The sequence below is a fragment of the Botryllus schlosseri genome, chromosome 3, assembly GCF_051294905.1.
Source record: "Botryllus schlosseri isolate E-star chromosome 3, Bs_hap1, whole genome shotgun sequence".
NCBI lineage: Eukaryota > Metazoa > Chordata > Ascidiacea > Stolidobranchia > Styelidae > Botryllus > Botryllus schlosseri.
The window spans coordinates 1490384-1517461 of NC_137238.1; the positions used below are offsets into that span (position 1 = coordinate 1490384).

Here is a 27078-nt window from a genome sequence, read left to right on the forward strand (position 1 = left end):
CTAGGTAGCTGGATGAACCTTTTTAATTTGATTCATATGGACTCATGAACTGGAAATCATGCCACAAATCATGAGCGCAGCGTTTGCAAGTCCATACTTACACTTCAACAATAGTTCTCAGGATTTGCTGCAAACAGATGTAGGTCGGTACTCGGTACTTAATCCATTGGAAAGCCTCATTGATTTATGAAACGCCCCGACTGTTCAAATGCTTTCTCCACGTAAAGTTTTGGATGTATCCTTCCAATTCATGATCCATAATGCATGCAATCAAACTTTATCATTTACACCTTATTTGGTGTGTAAACATCTAGTTTTGACTGAAATTAAAAGCAACGGAGAGACATTGCTCGAAAATAAAAGAAATGCGACAATGTTTGTTAAAAATTAAACATCGGTTCAATCGTATATACATGTTTGCAAAAACAAGCATGGCCAACGCGTCAACACGTGAATAGATTTTAAGCTATACTTTCTTGTAAGTGTAATGCGAGAGTCAAATAATATCTCTAACGTACCACAAGCCGAAAAAGTTTAACCCTCATACTAATAACAATGATGTTGCGCGATGCTCGTTATGGCGATCTTGATATGAATGTAGATCGTGAATCCATTGATGGCAGATCGCTGGAGCTATATAGCAGAGAGCGCTGTCATGCGCATGATAAGTTACAATGGACGGAGCATGTCATAGTCAATGTTCCGTCTAAGGTGCGCCCGTCCATTAATGCGCAATGCTGGCACGGTCTCTGCGCAAATAAAATCTAAGTTGCGCACAAAAAATTCGAAGTGATGACCTTTTTTTAGTCATCACGCACTGTTGTCCAAGGGCCTGCGAAGTGAGTTGGTGAGTGTGCGCAGTATTGTCACAAATTAGAGGGAACATTGGTGATAGTGACACTCAATTAAATATATTAGTAAAGACAAAACAAACAGTTTAAAGCGACAGTGATAAATCAATGAAATAAATAAATCGAAATCAGCTAAATAGTTGGCACTGCAGCATCAGATGTTCGGGTTCGCATGAAAGCGATCTTTATTACAGGTTCGCTCGCTCAAACTCGATCTTAGCTTTAAGAGGTTTCGAAGGAACTTTTGCACCGACATTAACACACCGATCTCCATATTTGAAGATCCAAACGGTGCTTTCATCAACATCTTCCGACTATAGACACAGACATTATGTGTTTTCCCTCTTCGATCCCGACTCCACAGCCCTGATGCTAACGGATTCCTAACGATATTTTCCATAGATAGGCCTGCACACCGACACACTTATTTTTCGCAGTTTTAGATCCGTACATTCTTAGCGAAAAGAAGGTGTATGCACAAGCACACTCCAAAAGGTGGTGCACGAAAACAGAACAAATCCCCGTTGCCTATGTACGTGACCAGAACTCACCCCATTTATAAGGTGTACATTGAAAATTTCAGCCCACCGATTAGAATTGGAATGGGTGTAATTTCCGTATTAACTGCAGTCAGTTCCTACTACTCCTTCGATACGCCATACTTGTGCAAATAAACAACAGATCCGACCTTGATTGCGTCAATTCTTTATGAATTGCACCGTAATAACTAGTGCGTTTTTTTTTTGACATTTCAAAAATAGTCAAAATTTTGTCAAAATTGTAGCGTTAGGTCAAAAATGTCAAAATTGTTTACAAAGTCAAAATTATTTTGCAACCTGCATTTCGTATGTACCGTAGATTTTGCACTGTCGGTGAACTTGTCATTTGACATTTTACAGCTTGTATCCTATTTTATAGGCCTACCGTTGTAGACTGCGCGTTGTATGCTCATTGTGAATCATAAACACAAGCAAATATAGGTTGACACGGTGTTATGCTCAACGTACCGCAATATCCTAACTAAAGCAAGACTGCGTGGGCATTGCATGATTCTTATATCAAGAAGCGCATGATGAAAATTATTATGTAGACACCATTGAGAGAATGAACCAACACGGTTTGTCACCAGCAGTGTACGCACAATATCAGTGTTGTTAGCCAACAACTGCTGCTGTTGAACGTTCTTTCTCCATTCATGGCAAGCTACTTAGTAAAAACAGACACTTTCTACCCGAGAATGTATGGAAGTATCTTTCGTTGTACCAAAAGAAATTGCATTTATTTCTACGATAATACGTGATGTAACTACTGGAATTCCTCATAGGGCAATGCAAACATTTGTCAGTTTTTCAGTCAAAAAAGTTTTTTCAGGCCGAACTACTTCGTAAGGACAGACAGCCCCAACCATAAATGAAGATAAGTAGTACAATTCTAACATTATATGAAAACACACCTAATTGGCACATTGCACACGTTTGCTCAATATTAAGTTTTTTGAGGTAAAAAAAGTCCAAATTTTGATTTTTTTCACTTCAAAATCTTCCGTTTTATACGAGAAAAAGATCGATCTATCTATACCATAAATAGAAGGATATTTCGTGAAATAATGAAGAACAGAGAATCCGACAAGGAAGAAACAAAATTCAGTGAAAACAATCCTCGAAGAAGATTGTCGTGTAATATCGAGAAATCGTCTTCTCCTGATTTTCATAAAACACTCTTGAACCGTCGAACGTTGCGTCACTGTCTTTCAGTAAGAACTTGTGGCAGTATCCTGAAATCAAACCGAATATTCACAACGCAATCAATAGGCACATAGGCTAATACAATTTCAAACTGGAATGTTGATAACTAAGGGTGGATTGCACAGATGTCGATTAATCCCTAATCGCCGATTAAACGTCAGTAATCGGCTGGCTTCCGTGACACAGATGCCGATCTGCAACTAATCGGTGAATTTTAATCGGCCAAATGTTATCCGCCGAGAGAGGTGTCTAGAAAGTTAATCGGCTGTGTGCTTCGCGTTGACTGCGGTCCGGGCTGGCTATAGGTACACTAGTATTTGGTATTGAGATGGTGTTAACTGGATGCTCTGACGTGCAGTTGCGGTATTACCTGAAAATATTGTACTCAGACACTACTACAACTGTTGGCGCATATTATGGGCGTGGGCCTACCACAGCCGATAGTACCTTATGCTATGATTACCGGTATGACATTTTTTACAGACTGTACACTGTACAGAATTCGATAGTATACTTTGGTAATAAAATAGGAGGACGGAAAATTGCAACAGACAAGAAGAGTTTAGAATAATTGAATTGATAGAAGAATATATTGAAAACAAGGAAGACAAAAAGACTGATGGCAAAACAAAAGATGCGGCCTGAGATGTAATGAGTTAGAAATATGCAGCTATGAATAGTAGTCCTGCGCGTGCAGCCGTACAACTGGCCAAATCCAGAATGTATTGAAAAATTTGAAACGAAAAGCAAAAAAGACATATGCATCACAACACGTCGAACGGGCCAAAACTGGCCCACCTCCAGTTGACGAACTCCTTGGAAAAGGTTTTTGATAGGTAATTTTACTGGCAATTCTTTAAAATTCGCAGTAGGAGATGTATTGTTTCCATCGGTGTGTATCGTGACTCTCTGCGTGCTTCATACTCACGTTTTAACGCTCGTTTTGAACTGAATAGACAAATTTTGATGATCATGAAAACATGGATTTATTGTCTTTTTGTAATTCCCAACAAACTAACCATAGCCAGAGACTGCTGCACGTCATCAGCTATACGAAAACGACACATGGGGAACACTGCTCGGCAAATTCCTAATCTGAAATTGATTTTTATAGCACTGGTATATTTATTATCACTTTTCAGACCTTATTCCATCTCAAATTGAATGTTTGAAACATCGGTATGACTACGATTGCGTATTCGATAGTCACATGAACAATGGTGAGTGCATTTAGGACATCAACTTTTTTAATATGTTACAACCAACGGCAGAGGAACTTGCATCCAATTTTAACTTGCAACAGTCTGGCTTTGCTACTGTGCGTGTGCAGGTGCCTGAGCAGTATCGTTGGCCATTATTATTGTTAGGCTTGCAACTTGACTTGAAGATTTGACTTCGAGTCAGGATTTCTCATACCGTATATCATATTGAAGCAGTGACTCGAGTCAAATCCATTCATCCTATTACAACTCGAGTCAAGTCATGATTTTAGTCCTCCATGCTTCCTATGTTTCGCGGGGTTAAGATAAACCGTGAAAAAATCATTTGAAAGTAACTTATCTAATGTATTTCTAACTAACATTTTTAAATAATATGTTTATTCAGATGCATATTCCGAAGATTCAGTTTGCACCTTCATCGTCGACGAGGATGTGAACACAGAGGCTGGTTCTTCATGTCACAACAGCGATGGTAAGTTGAGGTACTAATTTGAAATCCATATGAATAGTGTTGGTACTAACATAGCCACACGAATACTTCAAATAGAACATTGCGGGTTGTTCTGATTGACATTAACATTGCTCTATTGAATTTGAACTCTATTGAATCAATACAACTGTTGTTAACCATAGTTTTCTTGCAGCAAATGAAATTGCTGCCTTTTCGTTGCTGATGGCGATGTGACGCTTCCTTCAGTTCCCTCGACAGACTTCAGGATGGAACACCAGACCGGTAAGTGTTAGCATACAAAGATGGTGATGCAACCCACAGTTTATTCATTACTACATTCAGATATGCAAGATGAAACAGAGAACACAAAAAGCTCAACGGCAATTGTCTTGAAAAAGAGAGCCAGGTGTGTTGCTGAAAAATCATATTTTAACTATAATGTTGGTGATCAAAATGTGGTGTTCAGAAATGAGCGTCCTGGAAATGGCAAAGAAGCAGCATGATATCAGAATGAAATATTTTGAATTACAGATGCATATCAAGTACCAGAAACTGGAAATGGAAAAAGAACTGCAAAATTGAGAAAATACAGCAACAAATCGAAATAGCACAAAAACCAGACTTGGACAACTAGTTAATTGGCTGTATAATTAGAATAGTAAGTGCAAAATGCCAGTAATATATTTCTAACTTAATTTATGGTTTTGCTGAAAATTCTACAGTACAACTCTAGAATACTTAGTAGAGTTGTGCAGATTTCCAAATTTTGATATAATTGAAAAATGACTACTGTGTCTATAATTCTATTCTAATTTGGAAAAATATGCAGCCATAATTATCATCATAGTCTAATAATTTTGAAAATCTGATTTTCTAGTTGTCCAATTCTGACTACAGCATAGGTTACTGGATCTCGTAATAAAAATAATCGACGAGGAATTGAATGTGTGGTTATTGGTGTTCAAACACGAGATGAAATACTCAAGACATTGTAGAGAAGTGGTTTTGAACTATCTGTCTGCGCTGAAGTCGTGCTCGGTTGTGCCTTCACGTTATCGGTGTCGCTAACCTCCAGGGTATATTCCAATGGATTTGCTCGGTCTTTGACCAATCTTCTTGGCACTCTCTGTTCTGCTAGGCTATCTAACATCTGGAGGGTAGCAAGAACATTGAGGTATGGATCCATTGTTATTCTCAGTCGATATTACACTATATTAATGTAGCTCTCTATAAAACAGGTTGTATTGAATTTTATGGTTGACCAAATTCTTGATAAACTGAAGTGGGGTTTGGCTGTCAACAAACAAGATTACTCAACTGGGTAACAGCAGATAACTTTGCATTGCAAAATTGTAACATAAATGCTTACTGTTGGTACAGCACTTGAGCACATGTATGCATATGACTTATTATATGATAACATCGTCACATTGCTCAACAGTTAGATCCTTGCAATGGCTGAAATTTACTTCTACACTCCCGCAGAGCCAATTGTCATTGGTATGGAGAAATCAAAATGGTACGGTATGCAAATGTGTGTGTATGAGCTCAATTTGTATATCTTCACATTGGTAAAGCGGCTATCATGACTAATGCACCAATAAACGGAAAATATAGTTCTATCTGAAAAGTATCTATCTAGATCTAGATCCCTGAGTAATGAGATAAATGTCCTGCAATATACGAAATTTGTAGTAGAGTTTCTGGCACAGCAATACCGGTATAAGACGAAGATTTTGGTACGCTATTCCTACAATACCTCTTTTCATAACCTCAAAACGTTTGTTCTAACGTTCATAACCTTACACTGTGCAGTAGCAACAGCTTAGTTAGCTGCTATACGCACATGACATCAACTAAATATACATATCTATGAAGAGCTCATCTCTCCGTTATGACGACACACTTCATATCGCCACCGAACGAAAACAGCTGATTGCTAACGTACGTCATTTGCGTCGATTTGCGTCAGTAATCCGCGATAAGATAACTCACAGGCGAATCCGTATCTGTACCACAGAGTCACCAGGTGACCTTGCTCGCTGATTAAATTATCGCCGATTAAGGCAATCGGTGATTACTTTTCAATCGGCATCTGTGCAATCCACCCTAAATGAAAAACAACAAAAATGGAAATCGTAATGAAGTTTATATTTTCAAAAAGTACTGGCAAAAAAAATGATGTTTCACTTGATACGATATTGCTAGCATTTTGCTAAAGGTAACTCCAATGACTGAATGCATTTCTAAGATTCTGAACCTTTTAATTTGTGTGTTTTCGGCTACATCAATTCTAGTAGTAAGTGGAATCATACCAGCTTCAATTATAGAGTGCGATCACAATCTTTATTTATTATAATATAAATTCTGATGCTTGTTGAGGACATAGATTCAAATTAATCATCGTAGTTGGCTTCTAACTTGCGATCCTGTTTGATGTATATATGTCAGGGGTGGCCAACCTTTTCATCCAAAGGGCCACATTCGATTGACCAGCTATTGCGCGGGCCACTAGCCGCGCCAAGCGAGAAAATTTTTCGAAGTTCATAGGTCAATAATATTGTCACTTGACTATATTGCGGGCCTGCTGTATATCGCTGCGCTCAGTTTGCAAGGACTGGACTATTCGACGCCTGGACATATCGATATCGAAAGCTTCGATCAACATGCGTCAATCATTTTGTGCCTAGGTTTCATAGTCGACGTTCTTTCTGCGAGCGCAAACATAGGTCGCATATGTTGAACGACACTTTGTCTCGTAATCGCGAATATAGTTAGACTCAATCTGATACATTAGGCGTTATTTCATTTTCACAAAGGGGTAACAATACTAAAATCAAGAAATCGCGTGACAACATGTTGCGCGAAGCGTGTAGAAAATTTTTACTTTTGATAAATCAATCGCAAATTATTCTGCTTTATTGTACTGTACGAAGATTTACCAAAATGTGACTGGCTCATGGATCTGCCAATGCGTCGAAACTGATATTTTAGTCTTCACATCTCAAGTGTTGCGGCCAGACTATTCAAATTTTTGGTTGGCATTTCAAGTTCACAATCTGTGCAATCCATTTTTGATAATATTACTAATTTCGGAAATTACCTCGCGGGCAACCGGTTGGCCAGCCCTGATGTATATCATCTTTCAGAAATGGTCAGTGATGATGAACCTATTTTTTGAAATTAATTTTGCCTACTCTCAGTTCTTACTCAAGTATAGTTATGTTTTCAAATTACTTGAAGTTGCTTCTGGCACGCGTTATTTTGCAAAGTAGAAAGTAGTTTTGTAGCGTTTCGATTACATTGCGCGATATTTTTATTGTATTCGAACAGGCATATCACATTGAAAGCAACTAGGAAGTTACAAAGCATATTTGTAATGAATGCGACGCGAATTCCAACGGAATGATTTCGTGAAAGTCGTTACATGTCTGCCAATCCACGCCCGTACGCGAGTTTAATTATATCATAGACATATCGCTGGCGATAAAAATCTTGAAACCATACACTTGAGCTACTACTTGAGCACGGATCTCAATGCGAGCCCTAAGCGTGACACACCTTAATCAACCAATGAACAAGTCAAACCCAATCTCTAATCTCTAATGTGCATATCATTAACATTGCATTCCTACCCAAACCGTCGATAAGTATAGATAACTATAAATTAAACTTTTATGTGTCCTGAGGTCACAAATGATGAACTTTTGTGTCCTGATTTCAAAATTCACAAAACCTAATACTGTTTAAACAAAAAGCTCCGCACAAGAAAAATTCAGCGATCTAGAAAACCGATTAGAGCAGTGGTTCCCAACCTTTTTTTAGACACGCCCCCCTTTATGATAGTCAAAATTTTCGCCGATAATATCGAAACGATATCACACTTTGAAATAATTATCGGTGTCGGCCATTGGAGCTGAAAAGTTATCGGCAATTTTCAGGACGTCACAACATGGCGGTGGGAAGTCAGAAAACTATAATCCTTGACTGCTAGACTGAAAATATTGATATATTTAATAGCTTAGACTTTAAAGGTGTCCAGATGCAGCCTTCCTAGTTTATTTCATTTTCAGGTATAACAATGGATGTGAAGATGTTCAAATAAATGCTCTGAAGCTTTAAAAATGTGCATATGTATATTGAACTTCTATTGAAAAACGGTTGAATGTATTGGCTGTATGACGAAATATAGCAGGGGTAGCTAACACGTGGCCAGCCAGCCGCACGCGTAAGCCTAATTTGTCGAAAGGATGAGATATGGACATTGGACACTATAGCCTAATCCAGGTTTGTAATATTGTAGCAGATAAATTGACACATAAATATAATTATCAATGTGTCATAGTACTAAAATTTTCCAATCGCCGAACAGTCCATTGGTGTTACAGCCGTCTTTAACCGGCGATAATAACATCGACTACGGGACCCAAGATGCAACTGACCATATATTAAAGGGACAACAGAATGCTAATGCTTGTAATAAAGCCTTGATTTGAGAGCAAAATACAATGCTACGACATTTTGATCTATTACTACCTCCCTGGACAAGCGAATAATAATGTGTAGCTTACATAGTTATGACCATGTCAAGCCGAGTCACTCGGAGTCAACTCGAGTCATTCTCATATTGTCACCGAGTCAGTCCGAGTGACTCACAATTTTTAGTCTCGAATCGTAATAAGGATCATGTTTTATTGTCATAATTAGGCTATCGACGTAATAGCAAATCTTCCATTGCATGGTAGCATTTCAAAGTGATATGATATAGTGGAGTTTGATCAGTAGTTTCGTGTTTTGGGGTCAAATTTAGAGTGATTTGTAACTTTCAAATCTGATAAAATGAAATGTAGCTCTTAAATATTGTCAAGTAATTGGAAATTCAAATTTCGACGCGGGCTGCGCAAGTTGTACTCGCAGTTCGCATATTTGAGAACCCTGGCTTAGAGCATGCGGATTACTACTTAAAAATCCAATGCTGTTGTAAATACGGAAGAGAATATGTAGCTTTGGCATGGCGTTACTGGTATATTGCGAAGTAATCGGAAAAATATACGTGACAAGATCGTGCTTACGACTCTAGACCTCAAACTAAGAATTCCTCCCCGTGCAGGTCTGCAGACTAAGTTCGCATTTAAATTACGACGGAGTGACCTATATGCTGAACCATACCACCGCGTACACGCAGTCTGACATAATGCATATTCTTTACTCGGACAACGGTCACTAAATGTCGCTAAATATTCACCACAATAATTATATGTCAATGCGAGCGCCGGAATAGGCGTGCTAATTGTGCTATCGCCAAGCGCGCACCGATCCCGAAAAAACTCTTAGAATCTAACCGTAACGCAACAGTAGTTATTATGATCGCTCAACCGGTGGCAGGGGGGCAACTCTAAACGGCGGACCGCGGAACAGCGGAACATGTAATACTAAACGGCGGACCGAGCGGAACTGCGGACCGGGCGGACCATAACAAAATAGCTCAATACTAAACGGCGGAACGAGCGGACCGCGGAACTAGCGGAACTTGCAAAACTAAACGGCGGACCGAGCGGAACTGCGGACCGGGCGGACCATAACAAAATAGCTCAATACTAAACGGCGGAACGAGCGGACCGCGGAACTAGCGGAACTTACAATACTAAGCGGCGGACCGAGCGGAACTGCGGACCGAGCGGACTACTACAAAGACCACAATGTAAACAACGGACCGCGGATCAGGCGTAACTCGCAAATGTCGCAATGCTCCTAATTTCTGAAAGGGTGCCTTTCATTTTGGCAATAAGGAGCATACCGAACATGAGGACATCTTGTCTAGGGTAACTATGGGGTGTCTTCAAGTGTGGCAACGTAGTACCAACACACCCCAAGCATACTCCAGACTTGCTGTTCAGGTTGCAATGCATTACGAACACACCTCAAACATGATGTCCGGGATGTAACACAGTACGAACACACCCCAGACATGATGTCCTGGTTGCAATGCAGTACTCTACTAGACACATCACAGACATGGTATATATCAACTATATCTCTGATCGATGGGAGATTTCTCTGTCTGTTTCTACTTGAGTAGTAAATATAATGAAAAGTAACTAGCTAACTCTGATGCTCTCTTGTCGATGGATGTTTCCATCACGACGGTGATGGTGCTCTTAGTCTATCTAGCTAAATAAGGAAAGTACTTATTATTTTGGAACATGCCAGTAGGTTTTCATCTGCTCACTCTTCTAGTGGTTACGATTCTGGACTATATCCAAATTAACCGATTAATTTAAAGTTGAAATACGAACTGTTTACTTTCTGACATGTAGAGAGTAGTATTTTGCTCGAACACGATAATTTGGCAAGGGAAAGTTATAACAACTTTCTATATAAATCCCAGAAGGATTTCATCATCATCATCATTGGTTTATTGGCAATTTTATCAGTTCAATACACCACAAAAATGTGATACAATGAAAAGAGGAAGGTGTCGAAGCGACTTGGAGTAGTCTATGGAATGAGACACCAGCCTTGGCCTAGGCCAGGGGCGGGCAACTTCTCCAGGCGGCGGGCCGGATATAGAAAAATTAAGTACTTGGCGGGCCGGATTTCTGAATCGCTACATTATTCGCCCATTTATCCACATACACAAGGAATATATCGTATTTAATGGATGCATTTTAACGACAGCAATGTCACTTCAAAGCAATTTGTCGCCGATAATGACGAAGACAATGTGGATTTGAGAATAGCATTGTCATACAGGCGCCGCCATGTCTCCTTCTATCTGATCAATCAACACACGAGTCACGATGCAATCCTTTATTAAGATTTCAAGAAATTCGATAACCCTGGTACCCCTAATTTACCAAGATATCAATTCATTATGGTGGAGTAGGTGACGAGATAGCGTCGTTGTTCAACTGTGTGGCCTGATTAATCTCGATATTGAATTCATGCGGTCCGCGTCCTCTACGAAATTTGAAAAGTGGCCTGCGACCCGTTTTGAGTTGGCGACCCCTGGTATAAGCGGTGTCCTACTAGGATTACCATACGTCCTCTTTTAAGAGGATTTTTCCTCTTTTTTGACTTTTTTGAAAGTGTCCTCGGAGGACGCCCAAATGTCCTCTTTTTGGATATTTTGTCCTCTTTTTTATTTGAATTTTGGTCAAATATATGGCAAAGTCGACTGAGATACAGTGAATTAGCACTGAAGTAACGCTCCAGCGGCTATTTCAGAAGTTGAGCCGGTAAGTTGACCTTTTTTTAGTCAACCAACTGATAATGTGAAAGGAAAAACTGTATTTTGGGCGCTGAGCAAGAAAGTTGACCTTTCATTTTTTTAGTCAACCGACCACGAAGTGGGAAAAATTTACCATTTTTCAGGATTTTCCTCCGGTTTTGCGAGTCTGAAAAGTTTTAAAAAAGTGTCCTCTTTTCAGATTTCCAAGATATAGTAACCCTACTTCTTACAAAAGCCTAGAAGTGTGCCGTGCTACAAGTCGGCGGTTACGGAATGAAAAATAAGAAATATCAGTCTGGTGTAAATTATCATTGTAATCGACAAACACAATGATTACCACAAACGCAATTATGGTTGAGTACATCGTAAATGCCGATAATGCAAGTCTCGCTTCGACGAACTTCAGCGTAAGCTCCACTCTTGCACGCTGCGCATACATGTTGTATATCATAACATTCAGTCACTAAAATTGTAGGTAGTAAGCAAGTAGTGGGAAAGCTCGGCCGACTGGGGCCGCGGGCCACATTATCATGTAAAACGGAAAACTCTCCGCGGGCCGGACAAAATCCCTTCGCGGGCCGGATCCGGCCCGCGGGCCGTATGTTGCCCACCCTTGGCCTAGGCGATGTAAAGAGGAGGAATGCACCCTGAATGAAAAGTAAAGAAGATAGTATAGAAAAAAGCAAGCGACGAAATGAAAACGACGGGTCAGACAACAGATTACACAAACACAAATCGTGGACAATGTAATAGCAGACTAAGATGAATATGCTTGTCTCAAAGATTATAAGCCATGCAGGTGTAAGTATACGAACTGAACGTAAAGTGAAACTGCGAACGGCTCATTAAATCATTGCTTGAAGGTGTGGAAACCCGAGGTTTCCAGAATGTTCTGTATTTGCCGTTTAGAATATTGTTGCGCGTGGTATGGCTGGAGACCGCGTGTTGAGTGGGTTGAGTGGAGAGTTGGCTGAGAGCGTGACTGAAGATGGATGCGAGTGAGTATGTCTCTGTGTTTGGTAGCGTAAAGTATTAGTAGTCTGGGGCAGCAGCGTGAAGTAGTGGTGGTATTCGGCAGTTAGGGCGTGAACTAGTAGGTAGTTGGTCTTGTATTGGCGGGCTTGAGTTGGACGTACCGGTCAGAATCTCTGCGCGGATGGTTGGTTGGGGCACGGCCTAGTCACTGACGGTGCTGCGCGAGCACCTAGGGAGTGATGTTGCCCCGTTGGTAGTCCGTACTCGCTTGTAGATGGCAAGACTGCTGCTGGGCTAGGTTTAGGCTGATGGGTATATGTGTGCTTGGGCGTGAGGCTTGTGTGGAGTTTTGTTTCAGTTTCCTGTGCAGTGTGTATCGTATAGGAGTTATAGATCGTCTGGGTTCCGTTATATGTGTCCGTGAGTATCGTTGTTATGAGTTTCTTGTGTCGTATTAATATACTCTTATAACCGCATAGACTTGTGGTGTTGTCGGTTGTGTCGAGATTGTAAGTGTCATTTTGAGCAGGCGGCAGTCGCAAAGAGACGAGGTCCCGAGCCCAGTAACACACCCGCGATCCCGTTAGTGCTACCGGTATACGCCGTAACGGGGTCGCTACAAATTTGGCGAGCACGCCAGGACCTTGTTTATCTTTGTGATTGCCGCTGCTGTGCATGTGCATGTGTATTATGTCGACTATCGAGTGCCGGTTTATCGTATGAGAGACGAAGAAATTTGAACGAACGTTTGGAAAAGCAATTTTGTTATTGTGTCTTGCGGTGGCCGAGTGTTCAGTGTATTCGTTTATGACGTGAACAATGGGAACGAGCGTTCGTACTGGTTTGGCTACTACGAAGTACGAAGCGGAGGCCAATTATAGTGAGTGGATTGGCTGTGAAGAACTGCAACCAGCGCTTGGAGTACTTGAGCGGGACTTGAAGATACGACTGAGCCTGGGGTTATGTGCTGGCGGAGTGCAGTATAGCGGCGAATAGCTGAAAATAACTGGACAATTGACGTTGATTGCGGAAGCTTCAGTAAATGTGTATGCTGGATTGCTGGATGAGCGGAGTATCGGGTCGTAACTGATAGCCCTGGCGTGGGCCGTGTCGAAGCGCAGGGTTGGCTCAGGCACTGATGGCTGATGACGGTGACAAGCTCGTCAGTGTGTGTCGGCGGCGGAGAATCGGGCGTCTCCTTCCGGGAACCTTAATTCGTTGATGGTGGGCTCGCATTCAACCGATGGCAGCTTGGACGGGGGCCATGGCAAGCTGTGGAATGCAGTCGGAACTAGCGCGACGGACTTTGATGTCGTGGAGCAGTCTGTGAGGTGGAGCGTATTCCTGTTATTGGAAGCTGTTTGTGGACTTGGGCGTACTGTTTTGGAATTGGGCAATTAGTGATTTCGATTTTGTTTGAGAAAATCTCAATCAAAATAGGCCGGGGTAGTGTGGAAACCCGAGGTTTCCAGAATGTTCTGTATTTGCCGTTTAGAATATTGTTGCGCGTGGTATGGCTGGAGACCGCGTGTTGAGTGGGTTGAGTGGAGAGTTGGCTGAGAGCGTGACTGAAGATGGATGCGAGTGAGTATGTCTCTGTGTTTGGTAGCGTAAAGTATTAGTAGTCTGGGGCAGCAGCGTGAAGTAGTGGTGGTATTCGGCAGTTAGGGCGTGAACTAGTAGGTAGTTGGTCTTGTATTGGCGGGCTTGAGTTGGACGTACCGGTCAGAATCTCTGCGCGGATGGTTGGTTGGGGCACGGCCTAGTCACTGACGGTGCTGCGCGAGCACCTAGGGAGTGATGTTGCCCCGTTGGTAGTCCGTACTCGCTTGTAGATGGCAAGACTGCTGCTGGGCTAGGTTTAGGCTGATGGGTATATGTGTGCTTGGGCGTGAGGCTTGTGTGGAGTTTTGTTTCAGTTTCCTGTGCAGTGTGTATCGTATAGGAGTTATAGATCGTCTGGGTTCCGTTATATGTGTCCGTGAGTATCGTTGTTATGAGTTTCTTGTGTCGTATTAATATACTCTTATAACCGCATAGACTTGTGGTGTTGTCGGTTGTGTCGAGATTGTAAGTGTCGTTTGAGCAGGCGACAGTCGCAAAGAGACGAGGTCCCGAGCCCAGTAATACACCCCGCGATCCCGTTATTGCTACTGGCTTGCGCCGTAACGGGGTCGCTACAAAGGTATAAAAGATTATGGATGTCACCTAGCTACTACGCTGGTTAACTTCTTTTATGAAAATGACTTAATTTTCCCGCGGGGCATCAGATGAAGTACCTTTGATCTGTGTATTCTGGGTCTGGTGTAAACTGTTTACCACTGCTCCCGCAGCCCAAGATAATAAGAGGATAATCGTTGGGTTATATTTTTCACCTGAAGTCACACACAATGTACAATGCGATAACACACAATACGATGTAATGAACAGATAGGAGGATGTTGAACGACACGCATGCAGTTGCGATCCTTTTAATCTAGCATACACCTCGGTCTAGAGCAGTGGTTCCCAACGTGGGCGATATGTCGGTCCAGGGGGCCAAAATAGCCAAGGGGGCGATAGAGGGGCGAAAACGGACGAAGGGGGCGATAGGGGGGACGATGGCGCGTTGAAATGGCTATATTGGCGTCCATGACGGTAACTGTCACACCCAAACCTTAAATTGGGATGTGGGGCCCGAGCTCGAAGGAGGCCCACAATTTTTTCCTGAATTAACAATAATTATAGAGCATTATTTTAAAAATTTAGGCAACTTTTTCACAAAGTTTCGCGCTGGCGCGATTCCGTATCGCATATTTCTTGCTTATCGGATACCCTTCCTCCAAGAAATAATACGCATGAGTTATAGAAATGGGCATCTCGGCGTCAGCCATTGTCACACCATGACGCACCAAGACATACGAAGTTTCAGGCCATGTAACGATGTAATATGCGACTCCGAGAAGTGTGCCAGAACGAGAAAACCTTGGCGGAAAAGGACTGCCTTATTTATGCTGACCGACTTCGATATATATACAATATACATATATATTTAATTGTCCATAGACGCCTAAATGGCTGGCGCCAAATGGTCCTGTTCTGGCAATCAGAACCCCACAAAAATGCCATTTCGCAGAGAAAAATTAATTGCCAGTGCAGAAATGCCAATTTGAAATCGTGTGCGTCTTTTAGTCTAGTACGTATGGGCGATTTGAATATCTTTTGACATAGCAGACAGGCCACGTAATGTCATTACGTAACGAAGTCATTATACCCACGGGTCCGCCCGAATATGTTCAATTATTATTTACGGGCCCTACATTTTCCAAGACACCTCACTCAGCTTTACCGGTAAATCTGAATACATGAGCAGAGAGAGGACAAAAAATTGACAGCAATATATATGCAATTCCCGATCATATGGACCGAATCAATCATGAATGATAGAAATTTTTCTCGCTTTGCGCGAATCAAGTCGACTGACTAAAGAGTCCAACAATTTGTGCTGAGAAGTAGCGGTAAAGAGGTATCGGGGGAGTTTGGTCTGAGGGGTGCAGAAGTTTGCTTTATCGCCCTATGGAGGGGGGGTCAAGGCCAACTGGCCAACGTATTGGGGTGGGGGCTGACGAAGTGCTGTTACGGTCCTTTGGAATCAAGTCGGAGAAATCATCTTTTTTGTTAGTCAGCTCACCCAAATTTAGCTGGAAAAGTGTAATTTCGAGGTCGAGCCGAAAAGTTGACCTTTTTTCTTAGTCAACTCGCCGGTGATTTCAGTCTGCATGCACATTTTTCGGTTCCCAATATTTGGGGGGCGATGATCGGTGTGGAGTTTGAAAAGGGGGCGATGAGTCGAAAACGGTTGGGAACCACTGGACTCTAGAGTGCCCGATGTCGCAGTCGATCTTGATCTCGATGAGGCCGCGGCCCTTTCTACTAGTTCAGTGGTTCCCAACCTTTTTCGACCCATCGCCCCCTTTTCCAGCTCAAGACCCGATCATCGCTCCCCAAATTTTGTATACCGAAAAATGGGCATACAAACTGTAATCACCGGCGGGTTGACTAAAAAAAAAGGTCAGCCGTTTTTACGCGTCATCGCCCCATTCGCAATTTTCGCCCCCTTTGTCCATTTTCGCCCCCTTCGTCATTTTCGACCCCCTAGACCGCCAATTCGCCCACGTTGGGAACCACTGTACTAGTTATTTCCATTCCGTGCGAGCGCTTTCTTCCGTCGGGTCTTTTACTGGGCTTTTTTGTCGCCGTAAGAACGGCAACGGCGGGGGAAGAGGTACCTAGATAAACCTCCGACGGGACTCGTACCGGGTCCGCCAGATTGGTGAGCGCTTATCGTTACCACTACGCTATCTCCCCCGTCCATTCGACAACTTCCTATCTTTTCATTGTCTCGCAGTGTTGTAGTCTTTTGAAATGATGGAATTGTTAATAAAAGTTCTATTATAGAACTGACACTGTGGTCCGGTGATAACAGATTATAATGTCATAACCATTAAAAGTTTACAGCATTATAGAAATAAAGTTGAATAAAGTACAAAACGACATGGACTAAAGTAAAATTGTGTCGTAATTCATAACTAGACGTTGAAGAATTACATTACTTGACAATAAGCTTCAACAAAGTCCAGAAAAAGATAACTTGAGAAAATTACGAGATGCGCCTGAACCGCGGTCCGCCGGTTACATTGCAAATTTTATAATAGTCCGCCGGTCCGCAGTTCCGTTCCGTCCGCCGTTTAGTATTACATGTCCCGCTGTTCCGCGGTCCGCCGTTTAGTATTGAGCTATTTTGTTATGGTCCGCTCGGTCCGCAGTTCCGCTCGGTCCGCTGTTTAGTATTACATGTTCCGATGTTCCGCGGTCCACCGTTTAGTATTGAGCTATTTTGTTATGGTCCGCTCGGTCCGCAGTTCCGCTTGGTCCGCCGTTTAGTATCGCAAGTTCCGCTAGTTCCGCAGTCCGCTCGTTCCGCCGTTTAGAGTTGCCCGTGGCAGGGGCTCTTATGGGCCCGCTGGTGATTCGCCGCGAAACTCGTGTTGGTGATTCGCCCTTTTGGACCCCCCCTATCGCTGGTGAGTCGCCATGTGTTCTTATGGGTGCGGTCGTGATTCGCCCTTCCAGGTATAGCTCGTGGCGGTGATTCGCCGTGAAAACTCGTGGTGGTGATCCGCCTTTTTTGATATAGGCTGTGGCGGTGATTCGCCTGTCATGTATTCTTACGTGGTCTCTGGTGATTCGCTATGTGTTCTTATGGGTGCGACGGTGATTCGCCTGGAAACTCATGGTGGTGACTCGCCTTTTTAGACCCCCCTCTCGGCGGTGAGTCGCCATGTGTTCTTATGGGTGCGGTCGTGATTCGCACTTTCAGGTATAGGCCGTGGCGGTGATTCGCCGTGAAAACTCGTGGTGGTGATTCGCCTTTTTTGATATAGGCTGTGGCGGTGATTCGCCTGTCATGTATTCTTACGGGGTCTCTGCTGATTCACCATGTGTTCTTATGGGCGTGGCGTTGATTCGTACTTTCGAGTATAGGCAATAGGCATCTCTCGCGCGGTGTTGAATATGTATCAGGTATGGTAAATAGTCACGTGATTGGTCCTTACTTAATGTGTATATCGCAAATTATTATATATGACCAAGTTGAAGTAATCCCAACGTTTACGGTGAGTGCGACAATGATATATCGTTATTCTTATGGACGCGGCGGTGATTCGTACTTACGGTTATAGACTGTGGGTGGTATGTCGTACTTTGAGCAAAAAAGGTGTGAAATAGTTTGCTAAATCTAGGAATCACTTCCAAGGTAATATTTTGGTAATTAGTTTACCACAGAGCCGGCGTAGACGGCGATTCGAATACCAATAATAGCCGCGTTCACATACTAACACTCCAAAAAGGTGTGAAATATTTGTAAAATCCTACGACCACTCACAAGATAACGCATCAGAATAGCCATCTCTCGTGGTTTGATGTTACAAAGGTAGGAATTACGCACAAGTAATATTTTGGTAATTAGTTTGCCACAGAGCCGGCGTAGACGGCGATTCGAATACTAACAATAGCCGCGTTCACATACTAACACTCCAGAAAGGTGTGAAATATTTGTAAAATCCTACGATCACTCACAAGATAACACATCAGAATAGCCATCTCTCGCGGTTAGATGTTACAAAGGTAGGAATTACACACAAGTAATATTTTGGTAATTAGTTTGCCACAGAGCCGGCGTAGACGGCGATTCGAATACTAACAATAGCCGCGTTCACATACTAACACTCCAGAAAGGTGTGAAATATTTGTAAAATCCTACCATCACTCACAAGATAACACATCAGAATAGCCATCTCTCGCGGTTAGATGTTACAAAGGTAGGAATTACACACAAGTAATATTTTGGTAATTAGTTTGCCACAGAGCCGGCGTAGACGGCGATTCGGATATCAACAATAGTCGCGTTCACAAACTAACACTTCAAAAATGTGTGAAATAGTTTGCAAAACCCCGCGATCGCTGACAAGATAATGTCTCGGGCGACATGATAACGTTACAGGTATAGGGATCGCTCACACGGTTTCACATGAAGACGCCGTAGTTTAGTCGTGACAAATGACCGATCGTGTTCTAACTCAAGTCTTTCCTCGCTGGTGATTGATTCCTACGTAACCTGAATAGTACGCCGACTTTCAAATCGGATTATTCGCACCTTCCATACCGCTGTTTCGCACCTACAGAATAGTCTGCTGTTCACAGTCGCGACAAGAATCACAAGTATACACATTTATACTTTGATCGAGTCACATTTCAATATTATACTTTGAAACAATCCTTGAAACTGACAACTCTATTCACGACTCCGTTTCCGTTTGTAAAATAGAGTTTCAGAAATACTATCACTATGACAACTCAACATTTTAACATCTTGCCATGCACAAAAGAGTAAAATACAAAAACCTTGGTAAGTCAATCCGTTTGTAGTAACTCACCAAACCAAAACAAAAAGTGTCAGTACGAAAAGTAGACAAGACTACGCGAGTAATCACGACAACCCACAAACATACCAACTCAGTTGTATCCATATCCCATCTTTTTTATTCAACTGTAATATGAAGTAATTACTACTTGGCGCGCGACTTGAGATTAACATGTCTTTTGAATATACGACATTTGAAAGTCTGACCAACGCAGTTAAGAATTCATTTCTTACGATCAAACGCCGGTGTTACATTGAAAGTTATCATACTGTAAACATAAGGATTGACACAGTGATTTGACATATGACGTATATTTTGTAATGCTCGACCATGACTTGATTATTAAATTATTCACGGTAATTAGACTCGGTGTTTTGGTAAAGGTTATTATGACAGCAACAAACTTTTCACTACCATGGTTATTAAAACATCAATTTTGCTCGTAAGTATAGTATCCATTAGAATTTTTCCATTTCCTCTCGCCAAAGTAGATGTAATTATAGTCACTAAAGAACTTACTTGGACGTGCTTGAATTCTAGACATAGTTGTGATTTACCCGACACAAGACCCAAGGACAACCCTAGTTTCAACCGAGCACACATATCCAAAATATCACACACTTCGCTATTCCTAAAGCGCAAATACCCGATACAAAATATTACTTGTTGTGTTGTTGCGGTATCATCTTCACAATATCACACACAATACGGATGATGGTTATGTGTAACATGCTGTCGACTTGAATCACACCAACCTGGAAGATTATTTACTCACTCTTTACATACCGGATATTGATCAACATCACGTCATCGGTGTGTATCGGTTTTTCTAGATACAAACTATATGTTAGTGTAGCGGAAAATAATTTAGTGTAACAAAAACAATTTTCACTCTCTTGACTCATGAAAACAACAGACGAGTCTTCCTTCCATATTTTGTTTGTGTCAACTAGTTGCTTTGTATGATACGACCGATACCCCCGCGACTTTTTCAGATCGCAATATGAAAGATATTTACATCACACAAAATACTCCACTCGATATTCCCATACTATACTAAACCGCGGAATGATTGTCCATACTCTACAAAATGTTTTGATATTGTTTTTACACGAATGGTTACGTATCTAAATATTCAAATAATCCAAAACGTAACTATGGTACTTACAGAAATATCATATAGTTGTTGTAACAAAGTTGTATGAATATACTATTGAATTGCATACTAAAGTTTTGTACCTTCAAGAAGCTCTTCAAAGTTGTATGTGTACAATGTTTATCGTGAGTCCTACACATTCATGATATCCGTCCGAGTTTGACTTTTAGAAAATATTATCACTTATTATGTCGACATACTGATGTCTTTCAAAAACCAAACCGTGGTCACTGCTTGGGAGACCTATCAATGTCATGACAGTAATCTAGTTACTTCCACCAAAGAGTATGTATTCGACTTACGTTCCACAAATCTAACGCACAAAACAATTTACTTTACTAACGAGAAGCGCCGAGCCTCACATCAAAACAACTAGAAGGTGGAACTATATTAAAAACGTCGCTAACCTTTGTGCACCAGCTGTAAATCACACAAGCAACAAGTTTCAGGATTCTGGTTATTGAAGAAACGTTAAAGTGTTTCTCCTGCGCCAAGTCGTTATGTTGACGAAAGCGTATATTGTAATATCACGATCGATTTGCATTCGTTGGTCGCAAACTGTCACTACTCCAAATAATTATTTTTCACTCAAACACAAAAGCATACTTGTCACCAATCGTTTTCATCAAGCACGAGTTCAAGAAAGTTACTTGCTACGACATGAATTCCGATTTAGTTTTGCAAATATTTTATAATTATTTTTAGTAACACTATATCAATGTCATCGAGTTGAGTGTTTACGATATTAGTGTGTATCTGTTTGTGTGTCATACTTGGGGGATCCGTATTACAATTGATTCGAATTGACTAAATGCAAGAAGGGTTGAAATGTTTCGAATCGATTCATAAGTGGTCTTCGTTGTGCTTTTTATCGGGACATACAGCACGAACTAACTGTAGACTCTTCTCTGTTGTACAGCTACTCGGTAATCGAGATACTTGCGGTCATATTTAAACAACGATCTTGTTTAGTCACACCAAAAATATGTTCACTGTCGCGATACTCTGCACAAGACGTGCAAATCCTTTTCACACTCGTAATAGTATACCAACGTCAAGCGATAACGTTTAACAATACCAACGACACTAAACATACGTTACCTACCCAAGTAAAATTACCATTTTCACCTGGAGGTCAGCCGTTACCACAGTAAAAACACCATTGTCCTTTGGAGATTTATCGTTTACTCAGAGTAACAATACATTTTCACTTAGGGGTCTATCGTTTCCTAGAGTAACAAACCCCTTTTCCTTTGGAAATCTATTTTTTCCCTGGGTAACAAACCTTTTTCACTTGGAAATCTATTTTTTGCCTGGGTAACAAACCTTTTTCACTTGGAAATATATTTTTTCCCTGAGCAACAAACCATTTTGACTTGGTGGTCCGTCGTTTACCTGAGTAAAAATATCATTTTCCTTTGGAGATCTGGCGTTTACCCAGTGTAACAATACATTTTCACTTGGAAAAATACTTTTACCTAGAGTAACTAATCATTTTCTTTTAGAAATATATTTTCTCCCTGGGTAACAAACCGTTTTCGTTTGGAAAACTATCATTTACCTGAGTACCAATACCGTTTTCACTTGGAAATCTATCTTTTCCCTGGGTAAAATACCATTTTCGTTTTGAAAACTGACAACCACACCGGACTATTTGATATTTTTGTATATTGTTACAACGGGCAGCGACAAAATATACACCAACAACGACTCCAATACATTTGTGTAATCGCATATTCACTTGTTCTGGTGCATCCCATCTAAATCCTCAGTTACCCACATGCAATGTGATTTTTACCTAAAAAATCAGAATAGTGACATTTTTAGCGTGAAAATCTTAATTTTGACCAAATTTCGACCTAACTTATGCAAATTAGGTGTTTTACCACATAATGTTGGAATTGTACTACCTATCTTCACTTCTGGTTGGATCTGTCCGTTCTTTCGAAGTGGTTTGGCCTGAAAAAAACTATTTGACTCCACAGGATAATAACCCATGCTAGAAATCTAGCCGCCAAGGCCGACTGAGTGAGAAAAATCAATTTAGTGTTTGATGTTTGACTCAAATGTACTCGGGGGCCAATTTCCTAGTTTTCTATCACCCCGCATGCCACAACGTCAATATGGGTATTCAATGTATTTTTAAGTAGATCATATTTGACGAAGTGAAATTGTCCGATTGAAGGTTAACTGAAATAGCAGACTGAGATGAGTGAAATTGTGATTTACTACTTATTTTAGCAATTTACGCGTGGCACGATTAAAAACAACATTTATAAATATTTGACTAAAATTTTCGTTGTACTAGGCAGGTAGTACGCATCATTTGGCGAAATTATGAGAAACAGTTACCATAGCCTAATCTAGGTTCAGGGCACACTATTGATAAGAATAAGCTATTGATCATGACATTGCAAAAGTCAAAATAAAACAACGTTGGATTTAACTTCACTGGTGTTGCAGCGGTTGAGCGTGCCGCTACAGTATTCGCCATCTTAAATCGGCGATAAAGCTATGGATATATGGATCAAAGATGCAACTGACTACACATTAAGGGGGCAACATAATGCTTGCGTTGATAGCGATATACTATGCCAATAGCTTATCATCTAATACGATCCCCTGGACACGCGAATAATATATATAACCATGTCACGACGTTTCGAGTAACTCGGAGTCAACTCGAGTCATTTTCATCTTCTCACCGAGTCATCCCGAGTAGTTGTGCAAAAGGTCGCGTCCAACTCCAAGTCACAATCTTCAGTCTCGAATCATAAACGATTAATGCATTATCATCATGATATGGCTATTCCATGTAGTCACAGATCTTCCACCGCATGGTAGCGTTTGAAATTGATGCCATATCGCGAATTCTGATCAGTAGTATTGAGTTTTTTGGGCAAATTTAAAGTGAATGATAACTTTTCAAATCTGACAAGAAGAAATGTTGCACTTAACTTCTGCCAAATAGTGCAAGTATAGCCTACTTGGATATCCAAACCTTTGACGTAGCTGCGAAAAATGTCCTCGCGGGCCGCGTGTTTGGGACCCAGCCTTAGAGCTTTGTCGAACAATAACAGAGAAATCTAGCGTGCACGCAGTGCGGCATGATGCTTATTCTTCGCGTCGGGTTTTCAAGGTTGCTGATTACGAATATCACATTTGTTTTACCAAATTGACTCTGGAAAATAAGATATTTATACCCCTAAAAAAGCTTCAAAACACTGTATTTACTCTTGAATATTTCACTTGGTAGGACGTTATTGTCAGATTTTTTATTTTTCTACTGCGAAAAAATAGATAAATGACTATGATGAACATTCATGTCATTCTCAGTTATTCCATCAATATTACCATGACCTGATGCGAAAACTTTGTTTGTTAAAAAATAGTTTGTCAAGCCTAAAAAATGTACTTTTGCGCAATGGTAGGCTAATATATTTTCTCCTGTACCGATCGGTCATTCTACCAAGATTAAGGAGGAGTATAAAGCTATCAAGTTTGTCTCGGGAAAGCTTTACTAAAATACTCATATGCGTCCCATCTCTTTTCACTTGTAAATATATAATTTTCCATGAAGTCAACAAATTGGGTATACCCCGTATCAATATCAAATGAGAAGCTCAAATACGGAATATTTGATGGATTTCATATTCGAATACGGACTAAGGATTATAATTTATTGTTAACAAAGGTGCTCTCTGCATGAATCCATTCTATGATGTGCATCTAAAACTTTATGGAAGATCACAAAGCACCCAACTGCAAACAGTTAGTCCTAGAATTGGTATTGCAGATGGAAACCTTGGAGCAAACATGAGCATTAAATTTCACTTCCTGCTCAGTCATCTTGATATTCTTTCTGTTATTATTGTTCATTGGAGGGAATAGAAAATGGAAGGTTCCACCAATAACAATAGAACGATATCAGTGCAGATGCGACGAGCATATTATAACAGGCAATTGTAAGAACCTTTCGAAATACTGCACTAAATTGCTTACAACCGAAAATATAGTACAATAACCAATTTTGCTTCAGGTTAAGTTATTAATATTATACTCCAACTGATTATTTTGAATTTAAAATAGGTGGTTGACATGAAACTGATACAATTAATGCAACGTTATTTGAGTATTTAGGTAAATACTTATATACAAGATTAAAGTTTATTAATGTACATGATATACGCGAAAGTCTCCAATTAAGATTAATCTACTACCTCGAAATATAATTCTGTTGCTGTATTTTAATTTAAAACAGTCTTCAGCGTATCTAAATAATTAGATTTAATTTCTGAACTTTATAGTGCGACCGAGCTGATTTTTTTTATCTAGCCCATACAACGAAAATATGAGATTTCAGTCAAAATAGCCCCATGGATCATCTCCAAAAATAGAGGCAATTTGAAAAAACTATGGTCATATTCGGAATCAGTGCTCCTCAGAACCCTCAAATCCACTCTTATTTTCTATGCCTAAAAATATGTGTTAACCAGTGTAATCAAACCAAACCGATATTTGATAAAATCAGATGAATAGTATATAATTGAAATCCGAAGCGAACGTGTTTTATGATAACGCATTATATACAATATACATTACTAACTCACACAGATATATGGAACATTCGGATGATAGGTGCAAAACGTCCGCTTGCACGTAAATACCATACTAATAGCGAAAAGAGTGTGCATTCCTACCCGTATACCACCCTTACTGCACCGGTATGAATATACGCTCATGGCGCACGGATCCTGAACCTTTCTCAGACTTACACCGCGGCATATATTGAGTACAAAATTTTATGGAAATTACATATGCACTCTTCAGTAGAGCCCGACCGATATTGGATTTCTGAGCCGATACCGATAAGACCGATATCCAGTACCTCCACCGATAACCCCGATATATTCAGCCGATATTCAAAAGATATGGAATCTAGCTCGAGGCCCATATTTAACACATCAGAGCATTTATTTCAACAACTTTACAGCCATTGATATGCTTGAACATAAAATATATGATCTAGGGGCTATAAAAATATATCAAAAGCACCAATCCAGCAGTTGCAGATTACAGTTCACGAAGCACTATTTCTCGCCCCTTTCTCCATGGAGTGAACTTCTGTGGTCTTCCATAAATGATGTATATAGTTCTAAACACAGTGAGCAATCTTTCACTTGGTACCATAATTAGTGGCACAGCAAGAATTGGAAATCTTTCACCATTTCGGTTCCACCGCTCCCTTGCAGGGGATCTTTCCTTTCAATGGTTTCACCAAATATTGATATTCTTTTGGCAGTGCACCTGGAGCCTTCAGCACATCATTAACAAATAGCTGAATAGAATGTGCAAACAACTCAAATTGTCCACGTCTGCAACTGCAACTACTCCACCCATCCCCCTTGGGCATTGAGGTGACCATGACCAGCATTTCAATAATCAATTGATCAATATTTTACGCTTTTTGGCAGTATTGGCCAATGTCATCATGGAATCAAAAATTTTCGTATCAATTATTGACTTTACTCCGCGTTTGCTTGATTTTTCTTCCCCTCTATGCTCGCATATTTCCTATCATGGTGGCCCGCATGCCTCAGTCAAACGACTTCATGGTGCATCACTGGTATAATTAGCTCTGTTGGTACCGAACCAATAGCACTATCTTCAGAGATAGGTTTCGACGCGACGCTTTTCTCTATCATCACGAGGGTCAGTCCGGCACGATTGAAGTTCTCATTTCTCATACTGATTGAAAACTTCTGCAGACAACTATCCATCCAGCTGCTCTCTGCCTTTGGTGCAGAGATGAGCGGATTTGAAATTTCTATGTCCTAATCCAATCCAAATCCGAACCTTCAAATCCATATCCAAAACCTAATCCATACCTTTTTCATATTCAAGTCCATGTCCAAACCTAATCCGATTCCAACTGGAAATTCAGAAAAAAACTAATTTATGCAATGGAGGGATTCGAAATTTTTCTTTCACAGCCAACGATTTACTTGATTCAAGATAACCTAGTAACTATAACTACATTAATAACTGATCTGAATAAAGTTTGTCGCAATTCGCCACACGACATTTCAATCTCCCAGAAAATAGGTATATCCAATCCAGATCCTAATCCGTTCTGAAAAAAATGTCTAATCCAAATCCAATCCAAATCCGACAAAATTTCACAAATCCTGTTTTTTCAAAACCTAATCCTAATCCATGCTCATCTCTGCTTTGGTGATCGATCACTGCCGGGGAATTCCCACGAAGTCAGTGGGGCATAACGGTGGTTAGTTATCTATGATATTTTTCAGATTGGCACGCCTACTGCCCTGTATGTAGTATGCACTATATGCAGGTTGGCCATCTATTTTTATAATTTACCGTCCTGACGTCTTCTATCGACTTCTCTGACTCCCTGCCACCATGTTGTGACGTCACGAAAATGGCCGATATTTTTTTACCTTCAATGGCCGATACCGATATTTCT

The 27078-nt window shown here is 40.8% G+C and overlaps 2 protein-coding genes and 1 long non-coding RNA gene across 7 annotated transcripts in view; all 3 read left to right on the forward strand.

The window, feature by feature from the left end:
* LOC145435464 (uncharacterized) overlaps positions 1-27078 on the forward strand; it is a 440390-nt gene that overhangs the window by 91714 nt on the left and 321598 nt on the right. The window lies entirely within an intron of this gene.
* Positions 1-27078, forward strand: part of LOC145435353 (NACHT, LRR and PYD domains-containing protein 8-like) — a 45390-nt gene that overhangs the window by 5368 nt on the left and 12944 nt on the right. The gene's annotated exons all lie outside the window — the stretch shown is intronic.
* Positions 1450-4981, forward strand: LOC145435517 (uncharacterized). Of its 5 annotated transcripts, XR_013913870.1 has the most exons (6): positions 1508-3432; positions 3739-3816; positions 4202-4288; positions 4461-4549; positions 4610-4673; positions 4799-4981. It is a non-coding gene; the product is annotated as an uncharacterized LOC145435517 (long non-coding RNA). The 5 variants fall into 5 exon arrangements; XR_013913868.1 differs by lacking the exon at positions 3739-3816 and having other exon boundaries at positions 1478-3432; XR_013913866.1 differs by having other exon boundaries at positions 1526-3816.